Genomic DNA, 12,657 nt, shown 5'->3' with positions numbered 1-12,657 from the left:
ATATATATATATGTATATATATATTGACAGGAAATGTACAGGAGCCCTTTTAAAAATGTAGCCACAGGTATTATTCTGCATGACTTCTAATCCACTAGCTTGTCAAAAATATGTGAATCTGTGTGTATATATATGGGTTGGTATCAGAATTCAACAAAGGTCGAAGAGAGCAGTGGTTAGCTCCCCCTCACATATTTTCCTTTTTCAAAGAAAGCTGATGTTTTGTTTTTCCCTCCGATGAAATAGTGTATGGTTGCCACACGGTGAGTCCCTATCCAACTTGGGCAGGCATTGTGCTCACTGACCTGCTGGAAGGGCAGAGCGGGACTTGCGGGTCCGTGATGGCGCAGAGCTGGCCTGCAGCAGCCGCGTCCAGGCTCAGCGCGACCAGAGAGGCCGCTGGGCAGAGCGGCCCTGCCCTCCCCAGGCCTGCTATGGTTTCCAGCAGCTCCTTTTCCTCACCCAGGGGCTCCGCCTGCTCCTGCTTCTCACACCGCATTTCTGCTCTGGGGCTGCAGGAGGCTGAGCCTGACTGTGCTCCCGTCTCTCACTGATGATCAAAGTCCCTGACCAGGCTGCTGCAGTGGATGTTTACCCACCCAGGGGCCTGATAAGTGCAAGGCGCTCCATTGGGAGTTGATCATTAAATAAATGGAAATGAAGTATTAAATCATCAGTGAGGGAATCATTGGATTCCACAGTCAATTTATTGACATCTAGCCCTAAGACTCGCACATGCGTGCTCTCTCTCTCTCTCTCACACACACACACACACACACACACACACACACACACACACGCATGCACACACCCCAGCTGTGATGCACAGTGAATCCTGAGACTGGGTCTCCTCGTCTTTGCACCAGTACCAACGTGGATCACTCCTAACTCATAGGATCCTCAGGAGAAGTCAATGCTTAATGTATACGCAGGATTGAAAACAGCTTGCCTAAGTGCTTAGTGAGTGTTGCATTTCTTCTCTGCTACTTGCCAACTTGTTATTTAGTAGGGAATGGCAGAGATTTGGAGTCCAAAGTAAGGTGGTGCAGATAATTTGAAATAATTAACAGATTTACATACACAAAAATAATCACTCAGAACTGTCCTTTCCACATTGTAGTAAAAGTTATAATTTACTCACTTGCTCCATACAAAAATCAGCCAGTTCCTGCATATGCCCAGCATCTCACCACCCTCCCATCCCTGCCTCTGGCTTCAAACACCTCACTCCAGCCTCCACTGTTCACCCAGACTGCACTTGACTTTTCTGGACAGTCTGGTCTCAGGCAGTGTCCTGGCTGCTCCTTACCTCCAGCGGGTTTTGGATTCTCTCACTCCCCCACGAAGTCTTCCCATGGCTCCTTCTGAGGGTGTGACTCCTTAAAACTTCTTGAAGACCTGGCAATGTTCTGCCACCCTCTGCAGTGCCCTGCCCTTCACTCCTATGTCCTGTACTTACAACTGGGGAGGTATTTCTCTTGAGTCAAACTTTTCGGAAACAATTTTTCTTTCTTTTTCCATTCCTTATTCTTCTGAAAATCTCTTTAGAGTTCTCAGTAACTTGTAGAGTACAAACAGATCCTGACACCAAAAACTTGGAGGGCCATCACTGAAGGCAGTGACTTAGAAGGGCAGGAAGAGTGAAGCCACAGGAACGCTGTGGAACCAGGGAAGTTCCTGTGATACTCATGTTTCAGATCTCCACTGAGAAACAGACACTGATGTCATTGGGAAGAAGAAAGCCTACTAAAGAACATGGATGAGACTGCTCTTAGAGGTCTTGGGAGACCTAGTAGTGCTTTAAAAAACTGTTAAGGAAATCCAGGCCTGATGGCTGTCACCTGTATAATTCCAGTGCTGTGGAAAGCTGAGGCAAGAGGATCACAGGTTAGAACTAGTAGGGGCAGCTTAGCAATGTGATGAGACCCTGTTTCAAAAAATTAAAATTAAGTGAAAAGACTTTGAGTTCAGTCCTCAGTACTGCCATCAGTCCATCACTATATATATTTTTTTAATCTTAGGGAAAGTAGCACTGGGGATGTAGCTCAGTGGTGGAGCACTTGCCTAGCATGTGTAAGGCCCTGGGTTAAATCCCAGCATGGCAAAAGGGGAAAAAAATTATATAAAAAAATTTAACCCCTCCACAGCAGTAGTCAATGTTGTAAGCACAACCAGGTGATCTCTCAGCTAGCCCTCTGCAAAAGGAAAAACTCACCTAAGAAAATGACAAACAAAATAGCAAAAACTCTAATGAAATAAACATTCTAACAAGATTCTAAGAAAATAAAACAGTAAGCCCATCCAAAAAGTAAGTGTTTGATACTAGAAAGATGGGCATCTGCAGAAGTCAAAGTTCAAACACCTGAACCAGGCAGAAATTTTTGATAGGATAAAATGGGCTGTGAAGCATGAGAAAGACACAATGTGAAAATCTTGAAACACAAATTCTGTATGAGTCTAACAAATAATGTCTGGTGTTGGTGAGATGAAAGCTTAGCAAAAATTAGTCACTTGGCTTGTGGGTTTTGCTCAGCTATTGATTAATTTCCAACATTGATACCGAGGGATAGTTTTGCTAACAGTTTATGGTCAAAATTAGAAAATCAGGCTTGGGCCCAATCTGCGGGACTGGGTAGCCATGCCCTCCCCTGCCTGCACAGCTGCAGCCGCCACCATTGCTCCAGCACCAGGAAGGCACCCTCCCCCGAGACCTCCTGAGTGTGCCAGTCTTTGGACCCACTGTGCAGAGGCAGAGGTGGTCATAAAGGGTATTTTTCTGAGCTCCCAACTGTGAACATCTTTAAAGAAAGGGCTGGGGAAACCTGTAGTAGAACTGTGTGGAGTTCATCCCATCAGGAGGTCGGGGAAATCAATCTGGGCCTTGCGGCCCAAGGTCAGTCTGCATCATGGGGGTTTGCCATAAGCTGAGATCAGGGGACTTGGTTCTGCACATGGCTGCATGTGTTGTATATTATGACAGCAGAGATATAGTCTGAAAGAGACCCTTCACATTCATTTTTTTCTTTCTTTTCCTCATTTCACTCTGCAAATTCTTTCTTTTTTCTGTCTTCTTTCTCCAACTCAATCTCTTGCTCCACCATATTATCCCTCATCTCCCTTTCTGTTTCTGCTCCTGCCCTAACTCAGATTTCTTCTTTTATCATTTTTTAATTTTTTCCTTATGTTCTTTACTTCTGTCATTCTACCTCACTCAAGGGTCAATAGTTTCAAGGGAAAGTGAGCCCCTATTACTGTTAAGGGGATATATTCTTGTCCTTATACTCACACTCTGTCTATCCCTTTTGAATTTAACAGATTCCTAAAGAATGTGTGGTCATTCTATGTCCTCTGGCTTCACTTGAAACCTTCTCCAATTCTTTTACTTATCTACTCCTCTCATCCTAACTCTGTCTAAGCCTCCATCCTAATGGTAAATATGCTATTTTGAAAAGTTTACTCACTGCAAACATATTTTGGACTGCTTCTTGATTTTAATTTAATTCATATGGTTTAAAGGTGATAGACTAATAACTACCACAAGTGGTCAATTTGCAAGTTGTGCTTAATCATATTGTGTTGCTGATTGTATCAACTGGGATAAAAGATTGCAATTGATTTAATGAGCTGTTTTCTCTGATATTATGAAAATAAGAATGTCTATGAGTCATTAGAGACCCAAAAGCTAAAGCGCAACTATGTTAGGAAGATTTAAGTAATAACCCAGAAATTAAACCAAGGACAACCCCACAACAAAAATAAAAATGAGAAAACACTTAAGCAAGACACAAAGGCAGACTTCCAGTTCACCAATGGCAAATAGTAGGGCAAATGAGGATGAAAAGTCTGATAGTGAACCACCAGGACACCCTGAACTCAAAGCACAGGAAGTAACAAAACAGATCAATCAGGCTCTAGAAAAATTCAACACAGAAATAATTTCCCAGATAACCGTAGAGATGGTAAGCAAAATGAAAGTCATGATTTGAGACTCTAGAACAGAAGCTGACAAAAAAAATGGATGAGCTCAGGACCATGATAGAAGCCATGAAAGCCCAGTATAAGAAAGGAATGGAAACAATAAATGCCCAATACAGGAAAGAAATGGAATCCATAAAACAGATTCAAACAGATATCTAGGAGATTAAAAACTCTATCGAAAGTGTTCACAACAGAATAAAAGAATATGAAGATAGAATCTATATATAGATTCTATAGATATAGAAGATAAGATTGCAGTCAGTGACCATGAAAAGAGAGGTCTCTTAAAAACAGAAGGGGATCATGAGAAATCGATCCAACAACCCCTACATGATGCAAAGAAGAATAACATAAGACTGATAGGAATCCATGAAGTAGCAGGAGAAAATACAAATAACTTAAAAAAGCTGTTCACAGAATTAATGACAGAAAACTTCCCAAACAGAGGGGAAGAATTTGACATACAGGTAAGTGAGGCATATAGGATGCCATCTAACCATGATCAAAAAAATCTACATGTAGACATATAATGATCAAGATCCCAGAAACCCAACAGAAGAACAAAATACTACAAGCAGTAAGAGAAAAAAAAAATAAATCACATGCAAAGGAAAGCCCATCAGAATCACAGAAGACTTTTCAACACAAACCCTCAGGTCAAGGAGAGCCTGGGGTGAAGTATTTCAAATACTAAAAGAAAACAACCTCCAACCTAGTCAATGTATCCTGCAAAACTCTCTTTCAAAATGCATGAGGAAATAAGATACTTCCATGACAAAGAACACCCGAGAAACTTCATGAATACCAAACAAGCACTACAAGTAATTTTAAACAATATCCTAGAAAAAGACAATGCAGGTAACAACACCATGATGCCCAACAGAGCAAATGAAATAGGCTAGGCAAGAAACTAAAAGAAGGTGAAAAATTAAAAAGAGTCAACAAAAGGCCAATAACATGACAATAACAAGTCAGTACATATCAGTTATAACCATCAATGTCAATGGCCTGAATTCACCAATCAAGAGAAATAGACTGGCAGAATGGATTAAAAAGAAAAACCCAACAATATGTTGTATGCAAGAAACACACCTAGTGCAAAAAGCAGCCCATAGACTGAAAGTGAAAGGATGGAAAACAATTCTCCATGTGATAGGAGCCCAGAAAAAAGCAGGGGTAGCAATCTTATCCACAGACAAAATAAATTTCTAACCAAAACTGATTAAAAGAGACAAAGAAGGCCACTACACCCTTATGAAAGGAACAATTCAAGAGGAAGAGATGACAATCATAAACATATATGCACCAAATATTAATGCCCCAACTATATAAAATAAATATTAAGAAACATGAAAAAGCAAATAAGCACTAGTACAATTGTAGTGGGGGATCTAAATACCCCACTTTCACAAATAGACAGATCATCTAGGCAAAAAATCAACAATGAAATACTAGAACTGAGCCAAGCTTTTGAATGCATGGATTTAACAGACGTCTATGGAGTGTTCCATCCCACAAAATCAGAATATACATTCTTTTCGGCTGCACATGGGTCATTCTCCAAGATAGACCACATACTAGCTCACAGAACAGGTTTGACTAAATGCAAAAGAATCGAAGTTATTCCCTGTATTATCAGATCATAGTGCAATTAAGCTGGAGATCAATAGCATAAGAAACTGTAGGAACTTCACAAACACATGGAAATTGAACAACACTCTCTTGAACAATCAATGGATCACAGAGGAAATTAAAGAAGAAATTAGACAGTTTTTACAAATAAATGAAAATGCCAATACAACATACAGGAATCTATGGGACACAATGAAAGCAGTTCTACGTAGAAAATTCATAGCACTGAATGCCCACATTAGGACAACAGGGCAAGCTCAAATAAACAACTTAATGATGAACCTTAGCCTCCTAGAAAAACAAGAGCAAGAAAAACCCAAAGCTTGAACAAGAGAGGAAATTATAAAGATAAGAGCAGAAATCAATGCAATGGAAACAAAGAAAATGATACAAAAAAATGAATCAAAGAGTTTATTTTTTGAAAGAATAAATAAAATCAATAAACTCTTAGCTAACCTTATCAAAAAAAAGGAAAGAAAAAGCTTTGATCCATGCAATCAGGAATGAAAAAGGTGAAGTCACAACAGACTCAACAGAAATCCAGAGGATCATTAATACCTACTTTGAGAACCTATACTCAAATAAAATGGAAAACACAGAAGAAATGGACAGATTTCTAGATGCTTATGAATTACCAAAGTTGAACAAAGAAGATAAAACATTTTAAACACCCCAATTACAATCAGTGAAATTGAATATGTAATTAAAAATTTACCAACAGAGAAAAGGTCAGGTCCTGATAGAGTTACTGCTGAATTTTACAATATTTAGAGAAGAACTATGGCCATTATTCTTCAAACTTTTCAATGAAATTGAAAGGGAAGGAATATTTCCAAATTCATTCCTGGAACCAAGTATCACTTTGATTCCCAAACCAGGGAAAGATGCAATTAAAAAAGAAAACTGCAGGCCAATCTCATTCATGAATATAGATATAAAAATCCTTAATAAGATACTAGCAAACAGAATATAGAGGATCATCAGGAAGATCATACATCCTTACCAAGTTGGATTTATAACAGGGATGCAAGGATGGTTCAACATATGTAAGCCAATAAATGTAATACATTATATTAACAAAGTCATAATAACAATACCATAATAACAAAAACCATATGATCCTCTCAATAGATGCAGAAAAAGCATTTGACAAAATTCAACACCCATTCATGATAAAAACCCTGCAAAAATTGGAATAGATGGGCTATATCTCAACTTAATAAAGGATATCTATGGAAAACCAATAGTCAACATCATATTAAATGGCCAAAAACTGAAATCCTTCACGTTAAAATCAGGAATAAAATAAGGATGTCCACTATCACCACTCCTCTTCAATATGATTCTGGAAACATTAGCCACAGCAATTAGACAAGAGAAAGAAATTAAAGCAATAAAAATAGGAAAGGAAGAAGTTAAACTATCATTATTTGCTGACAATATGATACTCTACATTGAAGACCTAAAAACTCCACCAAAAGACTTCTATACTTAATTGACACTTTTAGGAGAGTAGCTGGATACAAGGTCAACACTCAAAAATCAATAGCTTCTTGTACACAAATAACAGACTCACTGAGAGAGAAATTAGGGAAATAATTCCCTTCACAATAGCATCCAAAAAAATGAAGCATTGAGGAATCAGTCTATCAAAAGAAGCAAAAGACCTCTATACTGAAAACTACAGCAGTCTGAAAAAAAGAGATCAAAGACGATATAAGAAAATGGAAAGGTATCCCCTGCTCCTGGGTAGGAAGAATCAACATAGTGAAAAGGGCCATACTACCAAAACTGCTATACAGATTCAATGCAATGCAAATTGAAATTCCAACACTATACTTCACAGAACTAGAAAGAAGAATCCAAAAGTTCATTTGGAACCATAAGAGACCTAGAATAGCAAAAGCCGTCCTAGGCAACAGACACATGGCAGCGGGTATAACAATTCCCAATCTGAAACTATACTACAAAGCCACTGTGATAAAAACAGCATGGTACTTGCAACGAAACATACCTGAGGATCAGTGGAACAGACTGGAAGACACAAAAACAACCCCAGATGTACTCAGCTACCTCAAAGGAGCTTACCATCCTCACTGGAGGAAAGATAGCCTCTTCAATAAATGGTGTTGGAAATATTGGATCTCAACCCGCCAGAGATTAAAACTGGACCCTTATCTTTCACCATGTGCTAAATTAAAATCCAAGTGGATTAAAGACCTAAATATTAAAACAGAAACACTAAACTTGCTGGAAGATAAGTTAGGCAGAACTCTTGAAGATGTCGGCATAGGAAAAGACTTTATGAACAAATCCTCAGTAGCATGAGAACTAGCAGAAAGAATCAACAACTGGGATCTCATCTTATTAAAGAGCTTCTGCACTGCAAAAGAAACCATCAATAGAACTAAGAGACAACCTACAATGTGGGAAAAACTTTTTACCAGCTGCTCCTCAGACAAAGTACTATTATCTAGAATATATAAAGAATGCAAAAACAGTCATCCCCCACAAATACAAAAACCCAATTAAAAAATGATCATCTGAAATGAGCAGACATTTCTCAGACAAAGAAGTAAAAGCAGCAAGTAAACATATGAAACAATGTTCCACATCACTGGTCATTCGAGAGATGCAGATGAAAACAACACTGAGATTCCACCTCACCCCACAAAGAATGGCTGCTATGAAGAAATCAATCAATAACAAATGCTGGCAGGGTTGTGGGGAGAAAGGAACCCTTCTCCATTGTTGGTGGGAGTGCGGAGTGGCACAACCACTATGGAAGTCAATATAGAGATACCTCAAAGAGCTGGGACTAGAGGTTCCATTTGACCCAGACATCCCTCTGCCGGGTATCTTTCCAAAAGAATTAAAAGAATCATGTTACAGTGATATATGCACACCTATGTTTATAGTGGCACAGTTTGTAATAGCTAAAACTTGGAAACAGCCCATTTGCCCATCAGTTGGAAACTGAATAAAGATGTGGTTTTCCTATAAAATGGAATAGTACTTAGCCATAAAGAATGAGAAATTAGATTTATTAATAAGAAAATGGATACATATTAAGGATATACTCCTCAGTGAAATAAAGAAGTCACACGTGTAAATACCAAATAGTTTCTCTGGTGTGAGCAAACTATAATAGTACATATGATCCTAATGAGATTATTGACAATGTGAAATAGGAAGAAAAGGGCTAAAGGTGTAGGGAAAGTGGGAAGGGTAGGAGAAAGGCAATAAGGGAAAGAAAAAAATAGGAGAAAATGAAAAAATGGAAATAAAATATTTTTAAATGAGGAGGGGAGTAAGGTGTGAAGGGAGGGCAGGGACATGGGTAAAAAATGAAAACCAAGACCTGTCATGTAAAGGTACAAGATCCCAATGATGAATGTAACTGTACTGTATACCTAAAATGTACCAATAAACTCAGTGAGGAAAATAAATAGAAAAATAGAAATAAGTAGAAGAAAAAACAGCCATAGAGAAAAATGATTAATTCAGCAAAAAGAAGCAGCTAAATTAAGAATATGAATACTTTTATCAATCAAAAAGATTAGTGTTTAATCATCAAAACACATTTTCTCTTCAGCAGCAGTTCTCAACTACCCCGGCTCATTTGTCTTTATGTAACACCTGATATTTCCTCATTTCCCTGCCCTACAGTTGGACTTGATTATCTTGTTGCTGTGTTCCCTTCAGTTTCTGAGTTTGCCCTGAATTATGTATAAGACTGTGTTCCACAGAGGCCACCCTCTCAGGATGAGACTGAGGGTCCTCTGTCTCCATTCCCTACCTCCCCTCTCCTCCTCCCCTTCCTCCTCCACCTCCCTCGTCTTGTCAGGCTGGAAGTGCCACTCAGGGGCTCCTGCACCCCAGGAAAGTGCTCCATCACCATCACTGACCTGAGTCCCTAACCCTTGGTGTTCTCATGCCTCATATCTTCCTACACCTGGATTTGACTGCTTCGTCTGTTTCATTCTCAGCTGGCCATGGCTCTTCCTGTCCAGCAGGACTCTGGTGAATCACTTGTTCTGTGAAGGATGAGTCATGCATGTGTCACATCTATTTTATAAGAGTTGATATGCACAAAAATACGTGCAAAAATTAAGTAGTGAAGTGTCACAAAAAGAGGAGATGCTAGGAACCCAGCTTTGAATTGAAAAACTGAGCTTGTGCTGAGAATTTAGCTCAGTGTTGCCACTACCTGCCTTACAAGCGCAAGGTCCTGAGTTCAATCCCTGATACCAAAAAACAAAAAAAACCTAGGCAGAAAAAAGTGAGCTTGCGCTGTCTCCTCACCCTGCAAATAGAGCTCAGAGCCAGTCTGTTACCACACTAGCCAGCCACTGCTTTGCTGTGTGTCTGTTTTCATTTCACCCAACTCTCAAGACATGGGTTTAGAAGTGATTTAAACACAGTTAGATACAAGTATGGCATTTTTATTCGGCTTCACCCCTAAAATACAATTAGGACCATAAAGAGTGAAAAGAATTAAAATATATGGGAACCCTGAGCTGGAACAAAAGGCTGCTGGGAGCTCATCTTCCAGGGGTGGTATAGCACATGGGCCACAGGTGCTGTTGGTGTCATTGAAAGCTCTAGAAGTTTCCACACTGCTGTCCTGACACAAGCCCTGGGTTTGGGAGAGGCAGAGCCAAGCCCAAGAGCCCAGCCAGAGGCACTCCTGACCTGGTCCTGCCTGGAAAGCCAGGTAGAGAGATGCAGGAAGCAAGACTCAGGAGACTGGCCCTGTGGCCCAGGAGTGCTGCTCCCTACAGGGGCCTCTGGGAGGAACTGAGGGGGTGCAGTCACTTCCTGTTCTTATTTTACAAGGAGGAGGCCCTCAGTATTTTACATATTTTTGGGTGTCTGAAAAATATTTAAAAAATTTGAAAAATGAGCTCAGTAGAGACTACAAAAGAAAAAAAAAAAAAACAAAAAACCCTGAAAAGTTAAAAGCTGAGATTGAACAAACACAAAAGGATTACCAGAGACATATTTGGAGACTGTTAGACAAAGCAAATATAATAAATAGAAAAAAAACAACAAAATGGAAACTGGCAGGAGTTATTTCAAATGTAGAGACATAATAAATACAAATGGGTTAAAGTCCTACCTTCAAAACATGGCAACTCTCAAATCAGGTTCTAAAAAATGAAGAAAACTAAATTCAGAGGAAGATGTTTGTAAGTATTTCTCTAAAAAATGATAGAATTAGAAAAGATGAAAGGCATGCCAAGTAAAGTCTAACAAAAATAAAATAAAGTTTTCAGTATTAACAAGTTAAATGAAATGAAGACCAAGCATAAAATATGAGAGAAAATATTTATCAACAAAAAAGCAGTTCATCAAGAAGGTTATAGTGACCACCCTTTATTCCCCAAGCAAGAAGATTAAAGTATGTTTAAAAATACTCATCAATTCCAATGATTTTTAGCTAATTCACTTTGTGGAGATAAAGACTCTTAGAAACTGGTGGCTCAGATAGGAAAAAAAAAAGCTACAAAGAATGTAGCATCCTTGGCAAACTTGAGTTTTGTGGACTTTTAATACATTTTTTTCTTAAAGAAACATTTTTCTAATATTGATAGGCTATTAAATAATTTTAATCCCATGTTAGATTATAAATAATTCCCACATATATTTAAAGAAGATAGAAAAATAATACAGAATTATCTAAACTTAGCAAAATACAAATAGATGTATTACAAAGGAATAGTAACCCCCAAAAAGCTATTTAATAAGGAATTAAAAATTTTAAAATGAGATTTAAAAAGTGAACAGGCTAACATTTTTCACAGACTGCACTCATACAAAGACTTTCAGGAGAACAACAAAAAGCAGACAGACAAGTTCAATAAATAAATATCAATTTTATTCCATATTGTAGTGACAATTCCAAAACAATAACTCAACTTATAAAATTTCTAGAAACAAATATAGTAATGCTTTCAGGAAAGAAAAAGTAGCAAAGAGGAAAACAATGCTCGCCAAAAGGCATATTTATTATTCTTAAATATATCAATCGGGAATTATCCTGTAAAATAAGCCTAACCCAGACCAGAGCATCGAGGTAATTTCTGCAGGACATCTCAGTTTCGGGCTCCTTGCGGTGAGCGAGCGAGATGGACAGCAGGAGCCACAGAGGGCGGCAGTCGCCTGCAGGGTCTCCCTGTGCCCTTCTCTCTGTGCAGTGTGTGTTTTTAGCTGAAGAGTCACGTGTATAAGTCTGGCGGGATGAGCAGTAGGTTTCCGTAGAAGCAGGGAGGAGAAAGACTGGGTCTTCTCTGTGAATCTGGAAGCACAGTGGTGGGTCCCGTGTGTTCTTTCAGGGGGCTAGAAAAGGGAGGCTCTGGCCAGGGGTCTTCACTCCCTCTTCACAGCTGCTTTCAGGGGTTCTTTTGCTTTCTTTTGAGATGGGGGTCTCTCCACCTAGCCGCGAACTCATGATACTCTTGCTTCTGTCTCCCTAACTGCTGGGATTACAGGTTTGTACAGCTGTGTCTGGATCTAGATATTTTTTTAAAAGACTACTGTTTACACTTTTCTCCTTAGAAGAAAAAAGAAAGAAGCAAAAGGGAAAGGTACTTTTCTTTCTTTCTTTTTTTTTTGGTACCAGGGATCGAACTCGGGTCCTTGCGCTTGCAAGGCAGGCCACCGAACCGCTGAGCTAAATCCCAGGCCCCGGGTAAGAAACTTTTCTTTTGCAATATGTTTTTATGCTTCATAATGCGAAATTTTCTTACTATATGTATATGTATTTGGCTGTAAGCTGTTCCTTGTGTGATAGAGGACACATGACAATTTGATACAGTACTAAATTCCTTTCTGAAGCTTGCCCTGAGCTTGCCTGTTGTGGCTCGCTGACACCTGGCACAGGCACAAGTGCTCGTTAGTGGTGCTGGGTGAGCAGGTTTTGCATCCTGGCGGTTAAACAGAATGCAAGTGCATCCATGGTGCTGCTAGTTCCCAGGGGCCTGAAATTCTGCCGTTGCGCAGAGCAAAGGGCCGGAGCAGTGGGGCCTGCGGACAGAGGAGGTG

This window comes from Fukomys damarensis, unplaced genomic scaffold (assembly GCF_012274545.1).
Source record: "Fukomys damarensis isolate Sample0158 unplaced genomic scaffold, DMR_v1.0_HiC HiC_scaffold_17, whole genome shotgun sequence".
NCBI classification, from domain to species: domain Eukaryota; kingdom Metazoa; phylum Chordata; class Mammalia; order Rodentia; family Bathyergidae; genus Fukomys; species Fukomys damarensis.
The sequence above is the reverse complement of the archived record's forward strand: the minus strand, read 5'-3'. Positions refer to the sequence as shown.